The sequence below is a fragment of the Plecotus auritus genome (assembly GCF_963455305.1).
Source record: "Plecotus auritus genome assembly, chromosome: 7".
NCBI classification, from domain to species: domain Eukaryota; kingdom Metazoa; phylum Chordata; class Mammalia; order Chiroptera; family Vespertilionidae; genus Plecotus; species Plecotus auritus.
Window position 1 is genome coordinate 154,838,382 of NC_137774.1, and position 11,533 is coordinate 154,849,914.

The window sequence follows — 11,533 nt, forward strand, 5'->3', positions numbered from 1 at the left end:
GCACCTTCATTATTCAGAAATGGCAATAGCATAAATACAGGCTTTTGTAGAGTGTGATTCTTGGAACATAATTATTTTAAAACATCACGTATTGCATTCCTCTACTACAAATCAGAGACACACATTATTATATGTATGAATAGTTCTGAAGAGTCTTACATTAACAAAATCTGTTTAACATTGTTTAATTCAACATGTCTCAAACTTATTTAACTATAAATGCTTTTTCACCCAATAGTTATTAACCTTGTACAAATATTATATTTCATGGAATATGATTTGAGAAATGCTGCATATAAGAAATGTTGGCATGGGCTCAAATGATTGATAATCTAGAAATGCCATATAATAGCTGTTTGGAAATAAGAAAGTCACTTACATTTTCTTAGATTTAGTTTAGTCAGATATAAAACAGGGATTATAATGCCTATCACAAAGAACCATAAATATAATTTAATGTATGCAATTAGATACATATATAAGCAAATTTATCTATGAATTTGTGTATTTAATTATTAGATTAGGATTACTGATATTGTAAAAATCTTACATCTATACGTCTCTTGACCATTTATCTGCACATTTATATATGCGATGTATATGTGCATATGTACATATATTTCATATTTATCTATATTTAGATATTTGTAGGCATATAAATAAATATCTAACATTCTCCTGCTCTCTATAAATATTCCAGGATTTACAATATTATAATGAATCAGAGTGATAGTCCTGTCTGAGATTGTGCTCAATGGGGCCTACAGATTCTGGTTTTTATTACAGTTTTTGTCATTTTCAATGATTTAATAGATAACACATTCCTAAGTACTCATTAGTCACAGATCTAGAATTGGAGATTTTGCTAATTTTGATCATTCTAAACAAAAGAATTTGAAAGACAAATTGGGGGAAGCTAAAATATTAGTGCTGGATGAGAATTTAAAATTATCAAATGCACTCTTTACTTATAAAAAGGTGAGAATCTTGAGCTCTATACAATTTTATAGAAATAAAGATACCCTGTGTCTTTTGGTGTTGAATGTGTAGTATTCTTTATGTATAGCACACTGCACATAGAAAATTTGCTAGTGATTTGGTGAAAAAATTATTTCTTTATGATCAAGGTAGACTTTCATAACTAACAAGAGAAATGGTATACTATAAAATAGAGATTAGAGTAAAATCTGGGTATGAATACTGTCTGTCATTTGATGGATTCATGTCTTCCATTAAGAAGTTAAGGAGGATGCTAAACCTCCTTAGCATCATATTTAAAATGTGTGTATAACAGATTAACCACTTAAACTATGGCTGTGAGTGTAAAAATAGACACAATCTAAGAAGGGCTTAGCTTAGCAAAAAAATAAATTCCAAAAAATACCATTTCTAAAAGTAATTGTGAGGAAATGTTGAGTTAAAATCTCATTTCAATTAAATTCCTATAACATTTTTATTTTATTTTTTTAAATATATCTTATTGATTTTTTACAGAGAGGAAGGGAGAGGGATAGAGAGTTAGAAACATCGATGAGAGAGAAACACTGATCAGCTGCCTCCTGCACACCCCCTACTGGGGATGTGCCCACAACCAAGGTACATGCCCTTGACTGGAATCCACTGATCCAAACCGATTAGGGCTCTTATAATGTATTTTAGAGGATAAACATAAAATCTGGTTTAGAGATAATTTTTTACATTTGTTCACTGAATTATAAAAAATTACTTGTGATGATTAATGTTGTATGTCAACTTCACGAGGTTATGAATTGTTCTGATATTTTGTTAAATATTATTTCCTGGTGGATCTCTGAAGGTGTTTATGGATGAGATTTATAATTCAATCAGTGAAATGGGATTTACCAAAATTTACTCAGATTTTTATCCTCTCAACATGTACTTGGGCTTGTAATTGACTCCAGCTTAAAGTAAAAAATAAAATGCAAAACATCTTCTAACAATTCATTCTGAAAACAGATGATTCCAGGGAGGGCAGATCAGCTTAAATATTCCTCATTATGCCATGAATTCAATGCCACCTGCTGTAAAGTTCCCATATGAAGTTCCTGTTAGCCCTACATACTCTCCCTATGCAACAATAGCCTTTTATTTTGGTTTGATATGAGGATGCAGATGTTGTGGTCAGAGCATTCTTCTTATTGCAATAGTCTTTTTTGAATAAAACATCTTCCTTCTTTAGTCCAGACGTGTTATTGATTTGACAGGTATAAACTCAGATTTGCAAGCAAAAAGGATGCCCAAATTAATTCCAGATTTCGATAGAAGAAACTTCACAAAAAAGTATATATACGAAAGAGAGAGGGGAGAGACGCGATCTTACAGCAATACTTTAGGGAAATGGAACTGCAAATGTCTTATAAGAAAACATGTGTTGCTTACTTTATGCTTTATATACATTAATTAAATGCTCACAACAGCTTTATGCAATGTGGACTATTATTATGTCCGTTTGTTTTTACACAGAGTGAAATGAGAAACAGAGGCTAAGTAACTTGCTTAAGGTCACGGTTTTGAAATGAGATGGAGTGTAAACCTTTGTCACCTGGCTCAGCGTCTGTCTTCCTCAACCTTACAATCTCATGTCATTCTATTGGAGATTTAAAAATCCAAGTTTGAATGATCAGAATGCAACAAATGATTATTTCTAAAATAGTACAAATAAAAATGGAAACTAGTTATCAGTTGAGCATTCAGAAGCACTCCATAACCTTTGTCTCAAGGAAAAGTAAGATTTTCTATTTGGATGCAGCTTTTATTTTGAAAAGGAAGCACACTCATCTAGCATGATTATAGCTACTTTATTTGTCATTTCTTTTTTGGAACAGAGTTGCTTTCTTACCACCATTTTATTTTTCTACATCATAGTATAATTAGATATTGCCACACTGACAGCATATCTGTAAATTATTAATGAGCACATTTTAATTTGCTGGATCACTAATTCTTTTCAAATAAAAACCAAAAAAAAGCTCTTTATAAAACTGATGCTCCTGAAACATAACAATGTTGACAGGAGCAGATGTTTCCATCTCATTCTTAATCCCTTTATAAGTCAATTCAAATGCTCCTGATTCCCTGAAATTCCAAAAATAATTAGTGAAAAAAGTGCTTGAAAAGGCATCCAACTTTGATAAAATCATAATCTTTCTCTTCAAACACATCTGACTAACACTGGATCTGAACAACTGGCAATCAGTGACACATTCTGTATTTTCGTAACTTAAAATGATGTCAACTCTTTTGGTGACTAAATTTTAAAAATAGTAATTGAAAATAGCAGACATTTATTTTTTTACTATTTCTTTTGTAGGTTTTAGTTTAGACAGTCAAATTACAGTACTAAAATCAGCTGTTATGTTTGCAATTGATTCAATTTACGTAAAGTTAACAATTTTACTTTTTAAGATAAACGCTCTATTTTTAACCAACTTATATACTATCTTAAACTGCTTTGGTAGTTTAGCATGTTATCATGCTTCTTTCTGAGTAGCAGCAGTACAAGAACATACCTTATACCTTCTTTAGGTAAATAATGCTTAATTGAAAATCTTAATAGAACTGTAAAATTTGAAAAATATTACATATGACTTGGGAAAAGCAGTAAAATCATTTAATAAAAGTAATTATGCACCCGGCCAGCATGGTTCATGGTTGAGTGTCAACCTATGGACCAGAAGGTCATGTTTCAATTCCAGGTCGGGGGCACATGCCCAGGTTGCAGGCTAGATCCCCAGAAGGGGGTGTGCTGGAGGCAGCCAATCAATGATTCTCTCTCATCATTCTCTATCTTTCTCTCCCTCTCTCTTCCTCTCTGAAATCAATACAAATAAATATTTTTTAAAAATGGTCATGCATTAAGAAAATTAAATTCTATACCCAAAATATACTATTTCCTTAATCAAAATCCTCTCTTTTCATATGTGTCTATGGATTTTTAACTTTAAAAGTGTTTTCCTTTTTCAAAATATATATTCTTCATTTGTCTTTATTAATTTTAAGTATTTTTATATAGTCTCCATATCTCAGTCTCTCCCCTTCCATCTTGCTGTCTCTCTTTCCCTTTTATTAACCATTAGAAATTTGAAGACATCTTGACACTTCACATCCATTAGCATGTATCTCTGAAAAACATACCATATAATAATAATACAATTATTGCACCAGAGACTTAATAATATCTAATATATAGTACTTTTCAAAATTTGTTCCAATGTCTAATTTATAGTGTTCTATATTTTATTTGTGTTTTCAATCCGGGCCCAGCACATTGTTATTATGTGACTTAGGTCTCCTTTGATCTTATATAATACCCTCTGTATCATTTTTGTCATTCATGACTGAAAATTTTGGAGAATCCTGAATGGGTGATAAATTTTGCACCACCATCTTTGTCTCCAGAGCATGCCAGCATGTCTACCAGGTGTAGCGGTTAACAATGTGGATTTTGTAATCAAAGAAAACACAATAATTTCAAGAGAAACATCAAAAGTGCTTTATTCAAAGTAATGTCCATCGCTAGCTACACATTTCCCCATCTTTCAGGTAATTTGTGGATAGTGTCCCAATAGAACTTTTCTTGTTTTGAGGCAAACCATTCAGAGATCCAATTTCCCACTTCTTGATATGTTTTGAAGTGCTGCTCAGAAGGTGCCTGTGCCATTGATTGGAGCAAGTGATAATCTGAAGGAGCAAGGTGTGGTGAATATGGCAGGTGGGTTAATACTTCCCAGGCAATATCTTTGAATGTGTCTTTAACTGGTTTTGAAGTGTGTAATGGTGCATCATCATGAAGCAAAATTACTTTGTCATGTCTTCTGGAACATTCTGGTCATTTCACGATCAAAGCATGGTTCAAATTGATTATTTATTGTTAGTAGCAATCAGTATTAATGGTTTCACCTGGTTTTAGAAGCTCATAATACACCACACCTTCCTGATCCCACCAAACACAGAGCGATTTGGCCTTGCAGTCAATGTTGATGGTTGACCTGGATCAACCCATGCTTTTGTGCGTTTGGGATTCTCAAAATAAATCCACTTTTCATCGCCAGTCACAATTTGATGCAAAAAAGACTTTCTTTTGTGCCGATGAAGCAACATTTTACTCATGACTTTTCAGTTTCCCATTTGTCTTTTGTTCAGTTGATGTGGCACCCATTTTCCTTCCTTTAAAATCTTTCCCATTGCTTGTAAACGATCAGAAATTGTTTGCTGAGCAACATTTAATCTTTCTGCAAGTTGTTTTTGAGTTTGACATGCATCGTCATCCAATAATGCTTGTAATTGTTGGTCTTCAAACTTTTTCGGTTGAACTGGACATTTTTGTCTTTCACATCAAAATCATCACTTTTAAAGTGTTTAAACCAGCATTCACAAGTATTTTGAGATGGAGCATGTTCACCATAAGCTTCCCGAAGTATACGATAACTTTCAGGCAGCAATTTTCTTCACAATAAAGTAATGAATTAAAACTTCCCGCAAATGCTCTTTTTTTGGCATGAAATTCAACATTTTTAAGCATAAAAATACCTATGATGTTAACACCTTCAGCAAATTTAACATATGAAGTTTTGAAGCTTGCTGTCAATAAAACAAAAAAGCATACATATCAAATCGCATATATATCAACATATGTGTAACTCCATCTATTGAAAAAAATCTGCATTATTAACCAGTACACCTGGTAAATAATTTTACCACTTCATGCCTTGGAGAATTCACTTTAGTCCATAAGATTTTTTGTTAAATTTATTGATTACTTGCAACTTACGATGGAATTGTTTTCCAAAATTTTATAACTTATTTATATGTATTTATATTTCATATGTATATACATATATGCATTTTGTGTGTATATATGTATTTTTGTGTCCCTATATATACACATACTGAGAGCGAGCATAGCAAACACATGTATTTATATTTTTTCACAAATGTTGATCTATATTTTTTCTTTCAATGTAAATGGTACTATTACCATTTTTGTTCTGAGATAAATGCAGTTCAGAGCTAAGCATGGTATTAAAGACCACTTATAAGTGGGATTTTTTTATCTCAGGCTCTTTCCATGGGAAGATGGTACTTACTCATTGGACACCTTGTTGACAAAGCAAATCTTTAAAGTATTATTTCTGTATATTCAGAGAGATGAGAGAGAAAATATCATGTAGCTGTTGGGGCAATTGAAAGTTGGGGTGGAGGTGGAGGGTGTCTGTGCATTCAAGCTTTTCTGTTAAACACACCCTGGTAAATTAATATTTGCCACCAATCTTTTGAGAAATACTGTATGCAAGAAAGAGTAATTATGTCCACTGTTCAGCTTGATGACAGTAATGGTATCAGTTAATTGTTAAAAGTTAATTGTCTCACTTCTGTAATGCATATAATTGAATTGAGTAAACATTTAAAGTCAGAAATATGTCAGCATTTATTTAAACACCTATATTAAATTTTCCCCTTCTATTGTGAGGACAAAAAGAATAGCTCTAATTATGAAAAATGGAAGGTCAAAAATAGCACCACTATTGGTAAATATTATTGCATTACTAATTTTTATATTTCTTTTACTTTTTAAACATATGCATTTGTGTTATTGCCCCAAAAGATAAACACACCTTCAACTTTTTATAGAAAAACTATTAAGGAATCAGAATTTTCTGGCTTTCCTTTTTCTGGTGTCTACATTCACCTTGCTCTAATAAGTCACAATCATATTTGTCCCTAAGAATATATTGGTTGCTTGTTAAAAATTCTGCTTTCTGGAAATCTCTTTTACAAGGTGCTCCTTTAGTTGATCTAAGGTCCAGGAATTTCAGTGTTAGCAAGCATACAAGATAGCCAATGCTCAGGTATTGTTTGAAAGCAGCTGCTCTGGTACACTTGATAAAGAAGAACTCGTGGCCCCATTCTCGATCAGTAATTTTGAAGTGCTGCTCATTGTTAGCTCCGTCCTGAGTCACTAAACCCTTTGTCATTGCCATCAGGTGAAACTTCATAATGAAATCCAGTTCCTGTTGCACAGTTTTCATGGTAAAAGTGAATGAATGAATATGAAAAGTTCCTTCTCTTTGAATTCCCACTTTTATTTCTACACAGCACAACTGGGTGACTGTAAAACTGCAATGTTAAAGGTTACTGATGGGAAATACACCATTTTCATGCAGACTTACTTTGACTAGTCCATATACTAAGCATGAAGGAAAACGAAAACATACAACAACAACAAAATATTAAAAAACCCACCTATTTTCTTTCAGCGGGTTAACTGCATGAATTGACTTCGGTGTTAAACCTCAATTCCTTGACCCTAGTACTACTATATCAGAGGAGAACCACTCTTTCAAAACCTAAAATACAATGTTCATTCTTTTTCTTAAGTCTCTAAATGCAATAATTAGGCCTGATTTTGTCTCAAGTTTCATTTCATATCAGTGATTTCAAAAGATAGGTGAAGACAGAAGGTGGAATGGGTCAAAGGATGCAATACCAAGGACCTTCCCCAAAGCCACACTGCTAGGGAAGATACGGCTGGATTCATCGCTCCACAGGTAAGCCTTCCAAGCGTGCCTCCTGAAAGAAAACAGGTGCCCTCCTTCAGGATCAGCCATTCTAATACCAACAGGATAGTAATAATATGACACCCTTCATCTCCCTGGCAAGCATACATTTTTATATTCTTATTTCTTTTATGAACACCAGAACTCATTACTACTGTAGTCCTAATTATGCACTATCTAATGTAAGAGTAAATTCCCAGGTATCTTTGTACATAAGATGACTATCTTTGTGTAAATTTTAATTTCCTGCTGAGTAAGCTTTCAGCTGATAATTTTTCAAACTTCAGATTGAAATGAACAATCTCTATATAATTAAATGGGTGCTGTGAAACCACTCTTCTGACACGTTTAACATACTGTCAATTTTCTCTTGGTTGTCTTCTTTTTATCTTTGGACTAAAATGCTATTCTTCATATTATAGCTCTTGGGAACATGTAATTCAATGTAAGATAACACAACATTCTTATGAGGTTTTATGAATTCGGCTTCCATGATCGCTGACCCATACACATTTCTGAGCTATTGAAAACCAAAAGCAGTTTTAGAAGTTAAGAAATACACAGTTCTTTCAGAATTTGAGCTTAATTATATACTTCTTTTTAAAATTTATTTAAGGTAAGCTTAATTATATGCTCCTTTTTAAATTGTTATTTAAAATGTCTAACAAATGTATTATATATCAGATATAATAAAAGGCTAATATGCAAATTGTCCCCTTGACTGGGAGTTCGAACAGGGGCTGGGGCGGGGCTGGATGGCCAACCTCCCTCTTCCCCTCCCCCCTGATCAGCCCATAAGGGCTGGCTGGCCTGACCTCACCTGTGCATGAAATCAATCATGCACCAGGCCTCTAGTGTGTGTATGTATATATATATATATATATAAATATATATATATATATATATATATATATATATATATATATATATATATATATAAATTGAAATGATTACTAAAGCCAAGCTACTTAACACATCCTCTCTTCACATAGTTACCTTTATTTTGTTAAGGTCTGAAGAATTTGTTGAATTGGTTAAATTTGCTGCTCCAAACATTAGAAGAAATGTGGTCTTCAAAATTTGTCTTAAGAGCCACAGTAGGTGGAAGAGCCAGTTTCTCCAAATATGCTCAATTGGATAGCCTGCATCATAATCTGCTGTGATATTGTGAAGTGGAAGATTCTAGGCTCCAAACCCAGATTTCCTTTATCTGAATCTGTGAAATTTGATCCTAATATTCATATTTTAAAGAACCATTTCAGGTGTTCAGTCTGCATTAAATTTAGAGACCACAGAGTTGAAGGAAATTACTAAAAAATTTCTTTCTGGGTTCAGAAGATTTATGCAAAACTGATTTCTTAAATATGCTTCTTAGGTCAGACAAAAATCACTGTAATAATAGCAGTAGTTAAAAAAAATGTCATGGAAGTAGTTTTTTGCAATGTTAGAGAAACAAAAGTGCCGATCTTTTTGGGTTTGAGGCTAATAGGATAAATGATTCCAGAAAGATAGGTTTATCCAGCTCTGGATGAAGGGCAGAGAGGGCATTTTAAAGATTCTGGTGACACAATTGGACAAGGTTGTAGTAATTGAGAAAGGGAAATAGGTACAGAGTTTGGACATTAGAGAAGTTATAGGCCAGCATTTTCACTGGCTCATCAAATTCACCATTCAGGTTGCAGAGCTGGTATAACACCAGACATATGGTTTCCAGGACCCACAGCTAATCATTTTCTCAAAATCCAGGAAAAAGAGTGAGACAATAATACTGCAAGAACCAAACACTATTTATGCTTGTGTTTCTGATCTTCCCAGTAAATATTAAGCCCATACACATGGCATGTACAAGAACTGAGATTTTTAATCAAGATTAATATAATGCCGAAGCCTATGTTTATTCTATTATGTTAAACTGTATGCTGGGAAGTGGATAAATAATAGCTATTGATCACCTGACCTATTCTACCTGTGGATCCATTCATGAATTTTTATGACTAGGTCAGTGGGGACCACTCATTGTTCAGAGCCATCTTTCCTCAAAGTGACACTTAGGATAATGGGGTGTTCTCATAATCACACTGTTTTCATCAGCCAAAAACTCAAAACTCATTGTCCCTTCATTGATCTCTTCATGTATCTTTACCTCAAAGACCTCACCATATGAACTCTAGATACGAAATTTCCCTCATGTTCTTTGTCTGTTTGAGCACACCCCATATCTTTTATCTCAATCTTCAGGGCACTAATTCCACTGACGACTTTCATATGCTGGCTACTCATACCCCTATTACTTTTACGGCAGGGGATAGATTGATACTCTATTTGATCCTCATTTAACCATAAAGACAGTTAGCCTTTCTGGTTTCGTAAGAATCTCTAGGTTGAGGCTTCTACCATTTAACAATAAAGGGAAGCATGTTCTCACTCTTCTTTAGCTATTCTTTACCAACATTCAGAGCATTCCTTCTCATTTATTGAATAACTAGATGCCCGGTGCACAAAATTCGTGCACGGAGGTGTGTGTCCCTCAGCCCAGACTGCACCCTCTCCAATCTGGGACCACTCAAGGGATGTCCAACTACCCATTTAGGCCCGATCCTATGTGGATTGCTGGCTCCCAACTGCTTGCCTGCTTGCCTTCCTAATTGCCCCTAACTGCTTCTGCCTGCCCTGATCACCCCCTAACCACTCTCCTGCCAGCCTGATTGATGCCTAACTGATCCCCTGCCAGCCTGATTGCCCCTAACTGCGGTCCCCTGAAGGCCTGGTCGCCCCCAACTGCCCTTCCCTGCACGCCTGGTTGCCCCCAACTTCCCTCCTTTGCCAGCCTGGTCACCCCTAACTGCCCTCCCTTGCAGGCCTGGTCCCCCCCAACTGCCCTATCCTGCTGGCCATCTTGTCGCAGCCATCTTGTGTCCACATGGGGGCAGCCATCTTGTGTGTTGGAGTGATGGTCAATTTGCATATTACTCTTTTATTAGATAGGATAGAGGCCTGGTGCAGGATTGGGAGCCAGCTGGTTTGCCCTAAAGAGTTTCCCGGATCAGGGTGGGGGTTCCCTTGGGGCATGGGGTGACCTGGGCGAGAGGCCTGTGGTGGTTTGCAGGCCAACCACACCCCCCGGCGACCCAAGTGGAGGCCCTGGTATCTGGGATTTATTTATCTTCTATAATTGAAACTTTGTAGCAGAGGCCAAGGCAGGCCAGGACTACGGGAGTTTGGCTTCCTCCATTGATAAGGGCAACTCAAGCCTCCTGCTTTCTCCAGCTCCGTGGCTGCCACCATTTTTGTTGGGATTTATTTATCTTCTATAATTGAAACTTTGTAGCCTTGAGTGGAGGCCTGGGCTGGCCAGGGCGGCAGGGAAGCTTGGCTTTCTCCATTGCCCGGGAAACCCAAGTCTCCTGCTTGCTGCAGCTCCGTGGCCGCAGCTATCTTGGTTGGGTTAATTTGGAAACTTGCTCCTGATTGGCTGGTGGGCATGACTTGTGGGTGTAGTGGAGGTATGGTCAATTTGCATATTACTCTTTTATTAGATAGGATAGTAGCAAAGTAAAGGAGAAGAAAAAAAAGAAAGAAAAAAGGAAAGAAGGGAAAGAAGGAAGAAAGAAGGAAGGAAGGAAGGAAGGAAGGAAGGAAGGAAGGAAGGAAGGAAGGAAGGAAGAAGAAAGGAAGGAAGGAAGGAGGGAAGGAAGGGAAGGAGGGAAGGAGGGAAGGAGGGAAGGAGGGGAAGGAGGGAAGGAGGGAAGGAGAGAGGGAGGAAGGGTAGGAGGAGGGAGGAAGGGAAGGAAGAAAAGGAAGGAAGGAAGGAAGGAAGGAAGGAAGGAAGGAAGGAAGGGGAGATAATCATTGCTATTTCACTTAAAGTTTTCCTCTCTTTTCCATGTTTTATAACCTTCCAGTAATTCCTATATCCTGTAACCTGTTAAACTCTTGGTCCTTTTAGTCATTCAAAT